The following is a 19,281-nucleotide window of genomic DNA, read 5'->3' as shown; positions in this document are numbered from 1 at the left end:
GGGACAGAACACTTTGTCAAGCTCCTGAATCCACAATTATTGGACTAAACCCAATGCTTAGTTCCAATTAATGAATGTGATTTATATAGGCAGTGATTAAGAAGTCCCCAACAAGCACTAGATTAAGTCCTATATAAGCGCACTTATGAAAACAAGAATGCAGGAGATGACCATTTACCAGTGTAATGAGAAGAGATGTGAGCTCAAGGATTCAACACTCTGATCATGCAGGCATCCTTTGTTGAAAACAAAATTAAACAATATGATCATTATTTTGTCCAGTATATAAACATTAGCAACAGCAAAAGGTCAACACAATTTTATTTCCCTTCTGCTTGATTGTCATCTATGAAGAGCAAGAAATTATATGTAGAAGCTAGTTTATATTGGGGCAATCTCATTTGTAGCCGCTTTGAGTATCCTTGTGGAGAGAAAAAGTGGGATATAAATAAACATAATAATAATAGTAGTAATAATAATAATAATAACAACAACATCAACAACAACATCACACAGTCCTAAACGCTTGGGAAGTGTTCAACTTGTGATATTGTGATATGAAATCCAACATATACATCTCGTTTGCTGTGTCATACTCTGTCTTTGTGTCAATAATAATAATAATAATAATAATAATAATAATAATAATAATAAAAATTGGTGTGGAAATATCTTTGCTATCTTCCAATAAATAAGGTGGAATATTGGTTTACATGTTGCATTAGGACTTTGGGAAACTAGGATCCTTACTCAGCCATGGAAAAATACTGTGTGACCTTGGAGAAGTCACGCTTTCATAGAGGAAGGGAATGACAATCTTCTGAATAATAAATCTTACCAGGAAAAAAATCAATTAGGGTCACCATAAGAAAGTTGACTTGAAGGCACATAACAGTAACAAGTCTTGTTATATTAGAAAACTTAAAATTTGTATATTTCTCTTCCACCTCCCTGCCTCCTCTCTGCCTTTTATTATAATAGGCATTAGACTATACACAGAAAATGAACAGACAAGCAAGTACCCATTACATCGCTTCTAGGAAATACAGGTTAGAATGCCACACATCTAATTCAGACTGCTGGCTTCTGTGTTTATGTCTTATCCCCGAATCCAGATATGGAGACAAACTGTTCCTCTCTGTCAAACCTTCCTTGAATTTAACAAGACCTTACGCTTGCCCAGATAACACACATCCATGGCACCTGTTCGTATTTAGAATTTTTGGGCAAGGAATCCGTCTCATTTTTTGCCTTTAGTTAGGATGCTTTTCTCTTCTCCTTTCTGTCAGGTTCTTCCAGCCTTAGAAAAGGACACCAGTGTTTTAATTTTACACTTGGTTTCCCCAATCTTGTTAGCATTTTCTGAATGCTTTTAAAGAGAACTTGCCCATAGTGCTACACACCAAACCAATTTCAGACTGGCATAGGGAATTTGATTGCAGTGCATGTCAGTTGCTATTCCTGAGATAATTAAATTTTGAAAGAGCAGAGTATTGCTTCCCTTTTTAATGTTGTTCATCTGGGAGTTGTGCTCTGACCTTGCTTTGCTCTTGCTTTGGTGGTCTTTTCTACAAGATCAAAACACTTCAGTTCTACATTTGACATCACCTCTTTTCACTGACTTTCACTCCATCTGGAGATTTTTTTTCGAGGTTAGAATGTCCTGTACATTGAAGATTTAAATTTTCCACTACTTTCTGCAAATACTTTTTCTTCCTGGGAAATAAAGTATGTGGTTTGTTTTTTTTTTTTACATTTTTAGCATTTCTTCTTAGTGCAGAGACTTTTATTGATCTCTGACTTTTAATATAAGAATAAAACAACAAAAAAGAAAGGGGGAAATGTTAATAAAAACATAAATCAACTATTGCATATCACATTGACTCTGGTCACCTCCCCGCGCATCTTTCCCTTTAGTGGTTCTCAACCTGTGTGTCCCCAGGTGTTTTGGCCTACAACTCCCAGAAATCCCAGCCAGTTTACCAGCTGTTATGATTTCTGCGAGTTGAAGGCCAAAACATCTGGGGACCCACAGTTTGAGAACCACTGCCTTAGTTTGTAATAGTTTTCTTTGTTTCCCACAATGATCAATTTCAGCGATAACGAATAGATTCAACATGATCTAGTCCACTTACCCGTGCAATTCTCAAAATTTTTTTGACTCATTAAAGCCGAGGTGAGTAATCGTGACTTTCAACTATTATTGGACTACAGTCCCTATAACGGCTCGTCAGCATCATTGATCGTGAAGAGTCACAGAAGCCACATTCTCCAACTTCTCACAAAATAGTCTTGCCTCTGGTGCCTACCCTACCTATAACTTTTGCCTTGATATTCTCTCTCATCCTACTGTTTGTAATCTCATGCAAGAGTTAACAAGAAAGTAAACATCACTTGTAGTTTTGGAAAAGCTGAAAATATTCCTTTGTACAACTCTAAGATTCTATCTATCTATCTATCTATCTATTATCTATTTTGTGTTTATACCGCTTAGCCAGCATTTATACCGCTTAGCCAGCATTGCACCACCTGCTATCTGCTGGGAAGTAGCAGCCAACAATGAGAGGACCAAGGCATTGACATCTCTGGCCCGTCCCCTGTTCGGATATCAGCCAGCATGCCAAAGCCTTACATCAAGAAATAGCTTTATATGATCTACAGAGATACTTGCAGGAACACCTCAGCCAGCGAGAGTCCAAAAGTGACAGGCTAAAACCCAGAACCTTAATCAGTGGCTGACGCCGGATGAGAGACTCCCTCCTGGGCACACAAAAGACTGGCAACTTGGAAGGCGCTGAATAGACTACGCTCTGGCACCATGAGATGCAGAGCCAACCTTAAGAAATGGGGCTACAAAGTGGAGTCCGCAACATGCGACTTTGGAGAAGAGAAAACCACAGACCACCTACTGCAATGCATTTTGAACCCTGCTACATGCACAATGGAGGACCTTCTCACAGCAACACGAGAGGCACTCCAAGTGGCGAGCTACTGAGCAAAAGACATTTACTATTAATGTCAAGGTTTTTTTTTCTTTAAAAAAAATCTGTGTTTGCAAATCCATTACAACTGGTACCCTTGGTTCGCTTCTGGCACGAGAAATAAATAAATTGTCTGATTTCAAGGTCATACATAAATGAAACAGTAACTATTCTAGAGAAAAACAATAGTGTTTAAATAGGAGTAAGCATCCCAAGACATACATTGACTTGGTGGCAGACAAAGAAACTAACGTTAACACCAAATGGACCTCCAAGGGGAGAGCATTTCACAGTTAGGGAGCAATGGTGAAGAAGGCCCTCCTCCATATCTTTTCATGCTGTAGTGCCCTCACAGATAGGACACAGAGAAGACTATTTCAGACTCTTAACTATAAAAGCAATGTCCTAAGCTCTACCATTAATAATAGCAACGCATGTGTGGACCGAATCTGAGAAGACATCCACTGAGGAGGCATCTTGTTCAAGGCTCCCCTCTACAACCTTGAGCTGGCAGCATGGCTATACAAAATTTAGAGTGGTATGATAGCAAAGATGTAATCAGTCTGAAAACTGAATAAAGGTCTGAATTAAAACTGGCATTTTTTGTCATTATGTTTTGCATATGTAATAGCAGCTGCTTTCATTCATACTTCTGATGGCACCGGCCACCCTCATTGTCTGTGGTAGTGGCAGATTACACTGAAAAAATGTGAGAAGATGATAAGAGATTATTCTTCAGGGTAATTAGTTTTCAGTACTGTTCTTCTAAGTTGGCAATGTAACATGAATGTTATCAGCAATTAATATATTTTGTGCCATAAATAATGGCTACTATGTTCATCAGAAATATTGTATCTTTTTAACTGAGTCAGAGAGATGCTGCACCTATTATTTTGTTTTATATACAGTATCTATATATATATGCGCATGCAAATAGGTATGAGGTCTGAAATTCTAATGAGCTGAACAAGCATTGTTATATGAAATAAGAGGAATTAATTAAAAACTGAATTAACTTTGGGTATACTTTTGAACTGTAGATGCACTCGGAGACTTGAAATGGAGTATGTAGGGATAGGTATCCACAGAAAAGTGACTGGTTAACTTGAAATTCAATTTCTCCAGCCCTTTCAGAAAAGATGAGAACTGCTTATCTGTAAAGAAAGCTGGTGCTCATTAATCTCCTGTTTGTTGCAGGCACTTTTAAAGATATATGGTAGTAATTGGGTCTCTTTAAGTCTCTGTTTGGGGTAAAAGATTCTCCAACAGGGATGGCTGCAATCCTCCATGGAATACACTTAATTTTCCCTGTTGCAATGCAGGAGTGTTGTGCCTTACTGGAATCTATGGCCGGATGGGAAGGATCCCCTACCCATAAAATGTATAGAGATATTTATGTATGTGCCTGGGGAAAATACTGTGTTACTTTTAAAAGTGACAGATCAGGATGAAAGAGATGCAAATGAAAGAGAAGAAAATACTTCGTATAAGTGCATATACACATGTGGATAAATGTCTTTCTGTTGGCATGCCTTGTAGAAAAATACATATTATTTACATTTTTTCATCTACCCCAATCTACTAGAAAAACAGTGAGGGAAAAATAGAAAGAGCATCCTGTAGATGACACAGTGGATGAGAGTTCTGGATCTGCCAAAAGCCATATGAGATGGGTTGTATTTGATTTGTACATCACTACTCTGCCATGATATTTAGTTTCCTCCCACAACCTGAGCATTGCCAAAGAACAGAAGAAGCCCCCATAGATTGTGCAAGCCTTCTTTGCTAATTATGTATGGGAGGGTGGTACATGGAATAAGCAGGAGATATGATTTTAGATTAAAAGAAAACTATCTTTGTTACAGGAGCTTTATGTAGGAACAGAAAAATAAGATTGGGCTGTTACTCTAACCCAGTGCATCTGAAACTGTGAGTCCGGACCACAAATGGGTTTTCCTTAGATCAATGTTGGCGCCATGAAAAATTTGGCAAGAGTAAAACATTTCTGAATGCCACTTAGTGGCTGTTTTAGACACTTACATGAATTGGTTAGCAATAAAGTGCAGTGGTTACAGTGGACTCTGCAGAAAATGTTTCAGTGGTATTTCTTCAAAAGGAAAATCACCCTATTCAGTAAACCTTGTAAATGCTGATTTATTATCAGTAAATGTTTGATTTTATAATTTACTAGCTGTGCCCAGCCACGCGTTGCTGTGGCGAAGTATGGTGGTATGGGAAATAAAGTATTGAGGAATTGGTGGTAGTTAAGGTAAAGGGTAAAGGTTTTCCCCTGACATTAAGTCCAGTCGTGTCTGACTCTGGGGTTTGGTGCTCATCTCCATTTCTAAGCCAAAGAGCCGGCATTGTCTGTAGACTCCTCCAAGGTCATGTGGGATGACTGCATGGAGCAGTGTTACCTTCCCACCAGAGCAGTACCTATTGATGCACTCACATTTGCATGTTTTTGAACTTCTGGGTTGGCAGAAGCTGGGGCTAGCAGTGGGGGCTGTCTCCTCTCCCCCAATTCAAACCTGTGGCATTTCAGTCCAGAAGTTCAGCAGCTCAGCGCTTTAATACGCTGCGCTGTCAGGGGATATTATTTCCTAAAGGTTGTGAATATACAATATTTCTGATTGTTTTTTTTTTGTCTGTTGGAGGCAAGTATGAATGCTGCAATTAGGAAAAATGATTAGGATGTAATGGCCTTGCAGCTTTAAAGCCTGGCTGTTTCCTCCCTGAGTGAATTTTTTGTTGAGAGGTGTTAGCTGGCCCTGATTGTTTCCTGTCTGGAATTCCCTTGTTTTCAGAGTGGTGTTCTTTGCGATATTTTATGTGCTTCTACTGTCTGTGGCCCTGAGAAAACAGAGGATTTGCCAGACTTTGATGATGGGAATACTTTGTTGGGAGGTGTTAGCTGGCCCTGATTGTTTCCTGTGTGGAATTCCCCTGTTTTCAGAGTGTTGTTCTTTATTTAGTGTTCTGATTTTAGAGATTGTATTGTTCTGTTTTATTATACCACATTAATTTTTATATATTCTGATTTTAGTGTTTTTGAATACTTGGAGCCAGATTGTATTCATTTTCACGGTTGACCGCAACACAATAATAATAATAATAACAACAATAATAGTAATGATAGTAATAATAATGACTTTGGTAATACACAGTGCTTCACTCCCTTCTTAGCTTCCTTTCTGGAAGAATCCTTTCTTGGGAGGTGTTAGCTGGCCCTGATTGTTTCCTTTGTGGAATTTCCAATTTCCCTGCTTTCAGACTGTTGGTCTTTATTTACTGTCCTGGTTTTAGAGATTATATTGTTCTGCATTATTCTATTCCAGTAATTATTTCATATTAAAGTAGAATCTCACTTATCCAACATTCGCTTATACAATGTTCTAGATTATCCAACGCAGTCTGCCTTTTCATAATCAGTTTTTGTAGTCAGTATTTTAAATTTATTGTGATATTTTAGTGGTAAATTTGTAAATACAGGACAGTAGAGTCTTATTCAGTCGTGGGAAAGTGGGCTCGGCCCCAGGGGCGGCTTCCTTCTGCTGCCTCCTTCCCTCCCTCCGTCCCTCCCTCCTGCTTGGCCTCGCCCTCCAAATGCACGCCAAGAACGATAGGTCTGCCCAGGGCTGACCCGGAAGGAAGGCCTCGTAGGAAAGTGGGCTTGGCCTCAGGGGCAGGTAGAGGAGAGGCTTCCTTCTGCTGCCTTCCCTCCCTTCCTTCCTCCCTCCCTCCCTCCCTCTTGATTGGCCTCACCCTCCAAATGCGTGCCGGGGATGATAGGTCTGCCCAGGGCCGACCCAGAAGGAAGGCCTTGCCAGGAAGGCGTTCACTGGTTTGCAGAGCAGAGAAGTGGCGCTCTGCTCTGCAAATCAGCGAACGCCTTGGCTCCTTCCTTGCGGAGGCAGGCACGGCGGCAGAGCCAGCAGTTGCTTTGATGGCTGAAGTCAAATTCCAATATCTAGGCAAAGGGCCGGGCTTAGCACAGCAGGCTAACCGCTGTGCTGCAGAAAAATCCTGCTGATCAAAAGGTTGGCAGTTGGAGCCCAGGTTGGGCTTGAGAACCCGCCATTAGCCCAAGCTAACCTGCTCACCTAGCAAATCCAAAGCTGAAATGCTAGTAGATAAATAGGCACCGTTTTTAGCAGGGAGGTAATAAAGGCTTTCTTAAGGACATCAATCAGAGGAAAGTTCCTCGGCTTGGAAGATGGAGCGACAGCACACACACACACCCTTCCTGTGGCCAGAGTCGAGCACAGCTTCCAAGATGCTGGGAATCCTTGAGGAAATCTATGTGTATAATAAAAGTGAATGTTTGTATGTGTGTATGTGGCAGCTTTATGATTGGCCGCCACTTTCACAGGCCACTGTGACCGCCAGGAATGACGGACCTGGCCCAAACTTGACACACTTCACCCCCATAACACACTTTTCATCCTGGTGCTGTTTGGGGGATGATGGGCCACGGATGATGGGATCTACAGTACTTTAAATCGCTTCGGCTCCCACAGACCACTGCGACGCCCACCAGTCACGGAATGGGATCAAACCTGGCACACAGAACCCCCATGACCCCCTTTACATCCTGGTGCTGTTTGGGGGAACTTGGACCACGGATAATGGGATTTGCAGTACTTTCACTCACTTCCTGGAACCACTGAAACTGCCAGGAATGACACAACTGAACCAAACTTGGCACACATATCCCAAATGTCACAATTTACATGCTGCAACACTTTAGGAGAAAATGGACCAAGGATTATGGGATTTTCAGTAATTTCAAAAACTTCATCTCCCACAGACCACTGTTACTCTAACCAATGACAGATCAGGACCTAACTTGGCACACATATCCCCCATGACCCACTTCACATTTTGGTGCAGTTGGGGGAAGGACAGATCAAGGATGATGGGACTTGCAATACCTTCACTCACTTACTGAGAACACTGCAACTACCACAAATGACTGATCAAGACCAAACTTGGCACATAGAGCCCCCATGAGCCACTCTACACTGTGCTGTGGTTTGGAGGAGGATGGGCCATGGATGATGGGAATTGCAATACCTTCACTTACTTCATCAGAGCACAGCTACTTCCACAAATAATAAATAAGTACCAAACATGGCACAAAGAGCCCCCATCACCAATTCTACATTCTGGTGGGGTTTGGAGGAGTTTGGACCATGGATGATGGGACTTGCAGTATCTTCACTCACTTCTCGAGGTGATTATGTTCCCCACGAATGCTTAATCAAGACCAAAATTGGCACATAGAGCCAATTGGCACATGACCCACTCTACACCCTGGCGCTGTTTGGAGGGCGATAGCCCAAGGACAATGGGACTTACATATGGGAGTTGTAGTTCACCCATACCCACTGAGCCCAGCTGACTTTGGATCTAGACTAAACTTGGAACACAGGCAAACAATGCCTTTCTCAAATGACCTGGGCACCGCTGGGTCTCCAAGCTAGTATATTATACAAGTTAATGAGAGAAAACACTTGTGCCCCCAATTAGTTGTCTGTTCTGCTATTGTTACCCCATAGGCACATACTATTTAGTGTAGGCATTTTAAAAAATTTGCTTGTAATATTTTAAAAATTTGCTTTAGAGTTTTTCAAATCCTCATATTTTGTCTGATTTTAGCCTCCAAATTTTGGTAGAAATAAAGGAAGCTGCTTTACATAACAATTTGTCCGTCTAACCCAGGCATGGGCAAATTTCGTCCCTCCGGGTGTTTTGGACTTTAACTTAGGAATTGTGGGAGTTGAAGTCCAAAATACCCGGCGAATCAAACTTTGCCCATGTCTGGTCTAACCCAATATTGTTTTCTGTGACCAACAGAATTATACTGCTACTCTTTCTCTTTAATTGCTATGGTTTGATCCCAAAGAATCTAGAAGTTTTCAGTTTGGTGAAGCACTGGATGAGAATTCTAAATGCATTTTCCTACATTGCCAATTTCAGGGTTTCATTGGATGGAAGAATGGCTATTAAAGTGGAATCAGTGAGAATGCACACAATGTCTCCAGGATGCTAGCAGGTATGGTTCAATTACTTTTGGTCCTGAATATGATAGATGGGAGGATACATTCTTTTCCTAACCTTTTTACATTGGACAAATCCTTGAAATAATTTCAGGCATCAAGGAACCTCTGCATAAAAAAATATTTTATCTACAGCTATATTTTTCTGTCTAATCATGATCTCTTATGGATGCCCTAGATCAGTGATTCTCAACCCAGGTGTTTTGGGGAATCTGGCCTGAGAACCCTTGAGTTGGGACATATATGGTTCCTTTTATCTATACTAAACAGCTTATACAGATTGACTATCTCTTATCTGCTGTGTCTGCTATCCAGCTCTTCTGCTGTTAGACTGGTCTTCTCCTGAATAGACTGCAGCCTTAGGCCCATTCCATGTGGGTGTGACTCACAGTCTACAAGGAGGGGCAGTATAAAGCTGAGTCCATCAGGCCTGGGAGAACTTTTTATCTTTATGTATGTTGTGTATTGATTATGGTAAAACAGCTAATTGGGTGAATACTGATCGCTCTGGGACAGTTACACCAGCTGGTAGTGAGAGAACCAACTGAAGGACTAGGTAGTAATGAGAGGCCTACCCAGAACCATCTAAATCAATAGTTCTCAACCTGTGGGTTCCCAGGTGTTTTGGCTTATAACTCCCAGAAATCCCAGCCAGTTTACCAGCTGTTAGGATTTCTGGGAGTTGAAGGCCAAAACATCTGAGGACCCACAGGTTGAGAATCACTGTTCTGAGTAGCTACAAGGCAGTCCCCTGGTGCGAGTAGGGTGCTGCTGAACTAGCTAACTAATCAGCCTGGTTGACTGGGAATACACTCGTCGACTGTGTGTTACATGTTGTTGTATTAAAGCCTTATACTTTGTCTTTTGTAGTTTCATTCTTGGTTTTTGATTGTCTCTTTGGCCCTATATTGCTTGTTTTTAATTCAGTGTTTTCAGAACCTGGGACAGCAATACAAGTCAAACAGGGCAAAGGGAAGATATGGCTATGGCAGGATTACATGACCTTATAATGGAAGGAGAGCAAGGTGTTTAATACCTATCTCACCTTCCAGTCACTCTGCCAGCCTGGGGAACATGTGAGCCAGACCACTCACAAAACCTCACCTTGCTCTTAAATAATGCCAGGTCAGTGAAAACATCTCTGCTACAACTCCAGCTATAATGGCAGCTTAATCTTACATCAACATTGGTAATGGCACACTGTCTACTATTGCATCTGAAGGAGGAATATTGCTTTCGTGCAATGGGCCTGTGGGGCCCCAAATGTTTTGGCCTTCAACTCCCAGAAATTCAAATAGCTTATAAACTGGCTGGGATTTCTGGGAGCTGTAGGCCAAAAGCCTCTGGGGACCCCAGGTTGAGAACCATTGCTTTAGTGAAACCTGTCGGCACACAAAAAATTAAAAGTTAAAGTGTGTTCAATGAAAGATAAGTTACAGCCTCCTTTAGATCTCTCATTTTAACAGTGATGTGAAGTTGAGATCAGGGCATGTAGATACATCTTTACTCCTTTTAGCATCATCAAGACCACTACTCCCAGATTTCCCAGAAAGCAAGACTGCCAATCATATGGATTAGGACTTTCTGGGAGTCATGATCCAAAAATCTAACTATTCCAGGCTCTGACTAGGTGTATGCTCCTTCAAAAGATGCAGGAATGCTTTTGCTTTACTGACTTCATTATGTAACATTATACTCTTTCTGGTCCATTAAGACCCTTGGCATTAAAGAATGCATACAAACCTCTGCTCCTGAAGAGTTTTATTAGAAAAGTTTTGTAACAAAGGCAATTGGGTTTTTTTTAAATACAACTCTTTGCTGTAATAAATGTCATTGCTTATTGGGTTCTGATATAGTCATTTTGATGTCCCATGTTGCTGCAAAATCAGTCTTTTATTAAAGTACTAAGCAGGAAAAATGTTCTTTGCTTTCATTCTTTTGAAATGTTCACTTGTTGTCAAGTGTCATCACCAAATGTATTCATCAAAGCACAATTTCTTATCATTCAAGAATGAAGTGCTTTATGGGAGGTTTTCATTTGTTGTAATACCATGTATTCCTTTTTGGGAATATAGGCTGGAACCCTGTTGGGGAATTATGAATGCTTAATCACCATTACATGGTTAATAACTTCTGGCCTCCCTCCACTCACCATATGTCAATTTATTGGGAAACAGTCACTGTGATCTACAGTGGTCTATTCCCCTGTTGCTCAGGAAGCAGTTGACTGATGCCCTTATCTTTTCCCATGAGCTATCTCTGTCATAACAGGCAGAAATTGGGTCCCTGTCACAATTCCTCCCACATTGCAGATGTGGGTAGGAACATCAGTTAGTTGCTTTCTGAGCCATAGACTCCTGTTGCTCACACCATCTGCTTCCTGGTAAGTAAGGAATGAGGGACTTTGACAGTACCTAGGAGTAGATCCAAAATTTTTCCCATTTTGGGATCATGAACTTTCCATCATTTGTCCATCTGACTGTTTATACCTAAAATAAATGTAAAAATTTTGTATCAGCCAGTTAGTGACCTAAATAGATACATAAATGCATGGTTGCAAATGTCTTGTTTGGTCATTGTGGAGGTTGATAATATCTTCCGCCCCTGCAATGATCAAAGCCATCCACCAGGACTCACCATTTGACTATGATAGCCCTCTTCCATTTTTGTACAACAGCTAGTGAAAAGCAGAAGGTGGATCGAAGGAGTCTCTGGCTATATCTCCATGGCTACAAACATAAGGATTGCTTTATCCTACTGAGATATCCAGAGGATCCTGATGTATCTTAGTATATTCTGTCATTACAAACCAATACATCCCAGAATCCCCTAGTCAATATGGTTGGCAGCATTGCTGGCTGGGGAATCTGAAAGCAGTAGTCTTGATGCTGAAGTGAGTAAATATCTCAGATGAGGGCACAGATAGACATTTCTCATGTACCTTCAGCCATTGAATGACCTGGGTTGTAGTGTGGGAAGAGCAAAACGGTCAAAACAAAGTGTATTATGTTGTGATCTTGGTCATCAAATGCATACAGTAGCCCACACACTTCTTAAAGAACCAAGGTTGGAGGTTACATGGAGCAAGGAAACATCTAGACAGATGTGGACATTGTCCTTCTTCACAGAAATCATTTCTCTCTTCCAAGCACTATCCTGCTCAGCTCCGGTTTCAAAATAAAGAACCATAGCAAGGGATGGCAAGGACCATCAAAATGCAGAGGTAGCCAGGCTGGCTATAAGACAAATTTCAAATTTCATGTTGTAATAACTTCACTTGGTTAATCAAAGGAGTTAAAAAATTTCAAGACCCACCAGGCCTCTTCTAAAATTTACATCGAAATAGTATGTAAGGCAGATACATAAAATGAGGAAGCATCACTTGATTTTAAAATAAATACAGTAAGCTCTCAGCATTCACTGGGATTGGGGGTGTGAATTTAAAAAGCACACCTTTTAACCTAAGAGAACACTGCTCTAGGAATCTAGGCTCTTCAGCCCAACTCTGTGGTCAACCTCTGGCAGAAGTTGACCCCAGAGTCATGCAGGAGAACCTAGAGATTCCTAGAGATAACATTTTAATCAAATCTGTGAATAACCAAATTCTCAAAAGTTCAACCTGTGAATGTGGAGGGCCGTGTACACTTAATCTTGACTTCAGCCAAAAAGTCAAAAACATGCTCATTATGATTTATTTAGATTTTATGGGAGGAACCGAATGCAGACTTTCAAATTAATTTTCATTCAGAGTAGTTCCTTAGATTTACAAGGAACAAAAACTCCAACAAAAGTATGCTTTGTATTTCTATATAAATTAGAATCATTTCTAAATTTTCATTTCCACATAGGAGGATATGCAAATTGCTGTTATTTTTGTGTCCTGTTTGAAAATGTATTCGCAGCCACTGAACAAGTTATTCATGGAAAAACAAGGTTGAATATGAGCTCAGACTATCTTGCTTGTAAGTCTGTTTTTCAGCTCAGAGCTTGAGTTGAAAAACAGATGAAAACTCTGTGGCCTACCAACATGAGTGTGTGGCAAAGGACATGCACATTGGGAAAGGCTGCAGCATCTTGCAGTTGCCTGAGCCCCTCCTGTCCTTTTTCCTCCGTAGAGTTAAAAGAGTATGATCTATTCTTGCATTTTAACCCTTTTTGCTGCAACTGAAGTAAGCCTAAGATGAAGGTGATATATAGAAGAAAGACATGACCATATTTTAGCTAGAGCTGAAGAAGTGGAATGCTGGAGGATTAATCAGGACTGTATCTGCCAAATTTTGAACTGTTGGAAGATATGCTAATGTCCCCCCTCCCACAGTTGCCCATTCGTTCTCCAGGCCCAGGATGATGAATCACTATTTCTTCAGATGCCATGGGCCTCAGCATGACCAATGGTAAAGTTTTATGAGAGTTACAATCCAAGACATCTGGAGATATATAACTTCCCTTCCCTTCTTTGAGTATTAATGTGGTCTTTCTTATCAATGTCTAGAACTATCTATTTCACCACACTGGGTTATTGTTTGGCGTGCAATTTACCAAGTTAAATTCTGTGGGGATGCCACATTTAGCAACCAAAGGGTTGCTGCAATTCCTCAGAAAGGATGGCTAACAATTTGCATAAGTTGTGACCTAGAGCTTTGTCCCATTGTACTTGCTTTGTGCTGATTTTAGAACTTTGTCAAAATTTCACCTACTTGTCTATATGCAGATGACACCCAACTCTAATACTTCTTTCTACCTAAAGCCAAGGAAGCTTTCCTGACTTTAAACAAAAGTCTGTCATCAGTAATTGACTGGATCAGGGCAAACACCTGAAACTTAATCCAAACAAGACAGAGGTACTCCTGGTTAGTCAGAAGGCAGATCAGGGAATAGGGATCTCGCCTGTGCTGGATGAGGTTACACTCCCTCTGAAGACACAAGTCCTTAGTTTGGAGGCCCTTGTAAACTTGGCATTGAACCTGGAGGCCAAAGTTTTAGTGATGCCCAGGAGGGCCTTTGCATAATTAAAACTTGTGTGCCAACTGCACCTGTTCCTTGAGAAGCCAGATCTGAGCACGGTAGTTACATCCTGTTTGGACTACTGTAACATGCTCTTTGTGGGGCTTCCTCTGAAGAGTGCTCGGAAACTTCAGCTGGGCCAAAGAGCTGCAGCTAGGTGGTTAACTGGGACTGGCTACAGAGAGCGGACAACCCCGCTGTTGCAGCAGCACTGCTGGCTGCCAGTCTGTTTCCAGGCACAATTCAAAGTGCTTGTTATGACCTTTAAAGCCCTAGACCAGTGGTCCTCAGCCTGTGGATCCCCAGAAATCCCAGCCAGTTTACCAGCTGTTAGGATTTCTGAGAGTTGAAGGCCAAAACATCTGACAACCCACAGGCTGAGAATCACTGTCCTAGTCGTTCAGGTCCAGGCTATTTGGCTCACTGCATCCCCTTGTACAAACCTGCTCAGGCCCTGAGATCGTCAGCAGAGGCCCTTTTCTCAGTCCCACCTCCATCTCAAGCCCAGTTGGTGGGAACGAGAGAGTGGGCATTCTCTGTGGCTGCCCCTCAACTCTGGAACTCCCTGCCTAGGGAAGCCAGAATGGTCCCCTCCCTGCTGTCCTTCCGACAGCGGGCTAAAAACATTTTATTCAGACAGGCTTTCAAAGATGAAGGTTTTAAAGATCAAATTAGGGTGTGCTGGCCTGTGGTTTTTATCTTTGAATATGTTTTAATGGATTTTAACTGTGAATTTTTAATACTGTTATGTTTATTTTTTATATTGTAATATTTTTATATTTTAAAATATATGGTCATACTTGTAATGTAAGCCACTTGGAATCCCCTTTGGGAGAGTTAAAGCAGGGTATAAATAAACATTATCATGAATAATAATAATAATTTGCAAAATGTTGCTATCTAAAACTGAAATTTAACGTTAATCATAGAATAGATTAGAAAGCCCCCAAGGGGCATGGAAATTGTGGAATTTCTCACCAGAAGCCTCTATTCACAGTGTTTTAATGATTTGCTTAGAGATGTCCTCTGGAGATGTCCTTTAGCGATATTAGGAAATAATGTGCTTGAGTATTATGCATTAAGCAATTATATCTATTTTGGTACTTTCACTGATCCAGATGCTAATTCCATTATCTGTTAGAATCAGTACCAGTGATCTGATCATATCACTGTAAGCAATTAGCAGAAACAATGTAACATTAATGATTCAGTATCTGATATAATGTGCATTATGATATTATCTTTTAGAATCTTAATACAGTAATCATGAGATTAATGTAGCTTTGTATATAACTTAATTGTTTTATTTTTAACAGAGGTTTGCTAAACACTCAAATAAATTAATGGAGTTCTTACTTTCCACGAATTGAGAATTTGCTGGTAGACATTATTTGCATTGAGAGATCTGGATATGTTGGCATCCATGTAACATTTGGCTGCTAAAGATATCTGGGTAATGACTTCCCCCCATTTAATCATTTCACCATGGAACCTTTGGCTGTGCCAAGCAGCTTCATTAATTGTTCTTCCCAGAGCATCATGTTCTAGCAGCTTGAATCCCATTTCTTTTGAAACAGTGGACTCTTACACCTCATGGTTCTGTCTCTTGTACTACCTGCAGAGATTTCCCCTAGACACTAGTTCCATCTTCAAGAAGGACCCAGCCATCTTCTGATGGTTATCCTATCTCAAGGCATGGCAGGCCCTGTCTCTTTTGCCTACATTCCTACTATGTTGTTGCATGACTTTTGAGAAATTAGCTTTATTTTTTAATCTAGATTTGGGTTTACAGGTCAGTTACTTAAGTTCAACTCCAGATATTAAATGAAATGCATATTTCTTGTAATTATCATAATTAGCCTCTCACAGTGAGGATTTTTTTAGCAATGTCCATCTCAGTTATCAGAATTGAACATTAAACCGAGGTTTACCTTTTAAAGACCAATCATACATCAAAATATGCTAAATGCAAGATATAGAGGTGGAGAAAATATTCAAATAACAGTACATACTACAGTGGTTCTCAACTTCTGGATCCCCAGGTGTTTTGGCCTACAACTCACAGAAATCCCAGCCAGTTTACCAGCTGTTAGGATTTCTGGGAGTTGAAGGCCAAAATATCTTGGGACCCATAGGTTGAGAACCTCTGACCTAATACAGTAGAGTCTCACTTATCCAAGCTAAACGGGCCGGCAGAAGCTTGGATAAGTGAATAACTTGGATAATAAGGAGGGATTAAGGAAAAGCCTATTAAACATCAAATTAGGTTATGATTTTACAAATTAAGCACCAAAATATCCTGTTATACAACAAATTGGACAGAAAAGGTAGTTCAATATGCAGTAATGTTATGATGTAATTACTGTATTTACAAATTTAGCACCAAAATATCATGATATATTGAAAACATTGACTACAAAAATGGCTTGGATTATCCAGAGGCTTGGGTAAGCGAGGCTTGGATTAGTGAGACTCTACTGTACCTATGTCTTTCACAACACGATGGAGCACTGCTCCTGAAAACATGCTACAGGTGTTTTTCCATAGTGAAGGCTTTAGCCTGGTGAACCAATAGAAAAAAGTATAACCCTTTGTAGTTCTCTTTGATTCATCTTCAAGCATAGGCTTTTTCATCTCACTCAGATATGGTAGAATTTGATTCACTAATATAGTTTAGAGTTTAGCAAAGACGTTACAAATAGTTGGAAGAAGAATCAAGGAAAACTTGGCAAGCATCCTGGATTACAAATGCTTTTTCTCTTTGTGTATTTAAACTAGCTGTTTTCATCATTCTGTGTGCCCCTTTGGCCATGGGGGCCTGGATCAAGACTAGTCTCAGCACATTACTCATAACTGAAGATAAAACACTGAAAGTAATTTTCATCGCTCATTCTTGTCATAGGAAGGAAACTGATTTATTATTGATCTAGCTCAGTGTTGTCTGCTCTGAGAAGCATGTCCATCATTATGCATCCAGCTGTAGTCACACAACTGAAAGCATTTCACTCATCCTGTACTCTTCACTGGACATTAAATGGCTAGGTTGTGAGGGAGAGGGTTGGTCACTGAGCAAAGGAGGTAGTTTGATCTCTGCGATGGCCACTCCCCACAACAACAAAAAAATCTACACAGGAATAAGTTGGCCTTATACCTCCATATGTCACTAACAAGATGCCAATCTTAATTTCCAATCAGAAAGGTATTTTCTCATTCACTGGTTTCTCCAAGCAACTGTGAACTGTGAACAATTGAGACTGATGCTTAATATATTAAATTTAGTAACATCACTAAATACCCCTCTGATATTACAAGGACACCTCCTCCTGTGTTCATATGTTTTGCATCTGAAATTCCAGTGCTTGGAATGAGCCTAAACTGGCCTCATATTTGCAGTTGAACAGGCACATATCCAGCTTGCTGGTAAAACTAGTGGTTATATACTCTTTCATATATTTGATGCCAATTCATGAGATTGCATGTGGATATTTGGATCTCAAGATTCTTCTCCAATGGGTTTTATATTTAGGGAGCAAAGAGCAGCCATTTTTCTATGCAATAAATATGCTAAAAACATAATCCAGAATATGATAGCAGAGACATAAAGCCATTTCACCAAGTGATGAAGCATCTAGAAGTTAAAATGATAACTCTTTTAGTTCCCTTTGGCTACTATATTGTAAAATAGCTATTCAACCAGACACTCAAACAGAATTCATCCTGGTAAATATTTGGTTCAAAGAAAGGTGGAAGATGATTAATTTCTCTTCATTGCTACTAGTTGGAAGGCAAGGTGCCTCAAGGCAAAATGACACACTACTGGGGCAGTTACATAGTAGTGTACGAATTTGTATACAAACATGATAAACTGTCTTCAGTCTTGTAGCCTTTTCCTCTTAGTTTCAAACTGGCAAAGTATGAGTAAGAATGAGTACAAAGCTCAACTGCATGTCCTCCAGCTTCTCTGGATGCTCAATCTACCAGCCTCAGTACCACCCTCAATTGTTCAGAGTCCAGAGGAATTTGGGTGCTGGGTGGGCTGCCAAGTGATAGGCAGCTGTGTTCCTGCAGCTGGTTGCAAAAAGATGATGCTATTCTCCATAACTCCTAGGGAACCCCAGGAGGTCAAGGATGACATCTCCCTTCAGCAAGCCAGCTGCTGCCTGATTGCCCCTCATCTTTCCTTGCCCCTGAGTGCCTGTGTGTGTGTGTTTGGGTGGGGGGTCCCAGGCTGCAGACAGGTAAGTGGATCGGGGTTTGGGACTGTGGTGAATAGAGGTGCATAAGTCCTGCATTGGCCACAGCCACAAAAGTACACAGGCTGATGTAATTTTCAATTACACGTGCGTATGCCACTAACCAGATGCCAGCCATGACTGAATGTATACTCAGCTGAAATCAGAACATAAGCAGATGGAAATCCTAAAAGCTTGGAACTCTGTCTGTCTGGCTGTCATTCATCTCTGTCATTCTTCCTCTCTTGCCAGCAGCAGATTTTCTTTTATTTTCTGGTTAAAATTCTATTCCTTAGGGCAGACAGATGAATGGGGAGTGTAATAGAAGCAAATGAGTAAAATTGAAGTCTGATACACATCTTACACGGTTATTAAATGCCAAAGGGAGTTTCTCCCTGTGGAAGAAATGAAAATGAGATAAGCCTTGAACTCTTCCAGCCCTGTCTGATGAAGGATGCATAGTAATGAAGGCTGATTTCCTATGGCATTGGTTAAGGTGAATGAACTCCTGCCATCTCTTAAGGTGAACGATTGCCTTTTTATATTTGCATTGTGCTTTCACCTATCTATATTTCAAGATCTAGGGTATACCTGCCTTAAAACTCTTTAGCTTCAACCTGTAGTCTTGTCTAATTCACCAGCTGACTTGCTACATTTAACATCTTGTAGTAGAACTGGATTTCAATATTGCAGCTGAAAAATGACAAAAATATCTCCCTGTGTGGGGAAAATATCAGACAATTGATTTGTCAGTCTGTCTTATTCATTCATAGTACCACTTGATCTTTATGACCTGAGAAGAAAAATGTCCAGATAATTTAAAAGTTAAGTCTTCTGCCATAGAACAGTGTTCACTATATTGATTTCCTGTCCATGTCAGAACCTTACTCTCCTCAAATGTCACAAAAGAGCATAAATGTGTAACCAACTTATTCCATGCCAGATATATTGCTTTAGAATGTGTGTCAGACCCAAGGCTTGTGGGCCGAATCTGGCCTGCCA

At 40.5% G+C, this 19,281-nt stretch overlaps 1 long non-coding RNA gene across 1 annotated transcript in view; it reads left to right on the top strand.

Annotated features, from left to right (window-relative positions):
* The first annotated feature begins 8,918 nt into the window (after nt 1-8,918).
* LOC134296657 (uncharacterized) overlaps nt 8,919-19,281 on the top strand; it is a 40,065-nt gene continuing 29,702 nt past the window's right edge. The window contains exon 1 of the long non-coding RNA XR_010003477.1: nt 8,919-9,039. This is a non-coding gene — a long non-coding RNA (uncharacterized LOC134296657). The remainder of the gene's footprint in view (nt 9,040-19,281) is intronic.

Source organism: Anolis carolinensis, chromosome 2, assembly GCF_035594765.1.
Source record: "Anolis carolinensis isolate JA03-04 chromosome 2, rAnoCar3.1.pri, whole genome shotgun sequence".
In the NCBI taxonomy this organism is placed as follows: Eukaryota; Metazoa; Chordata; class Lepidosauria; order Squamata; family Dactyloidae; genus Anolis; species Anolis carolinensis.
This window is presented reverse-complemented; position numbering and strand designations above follow the sequence as displayed.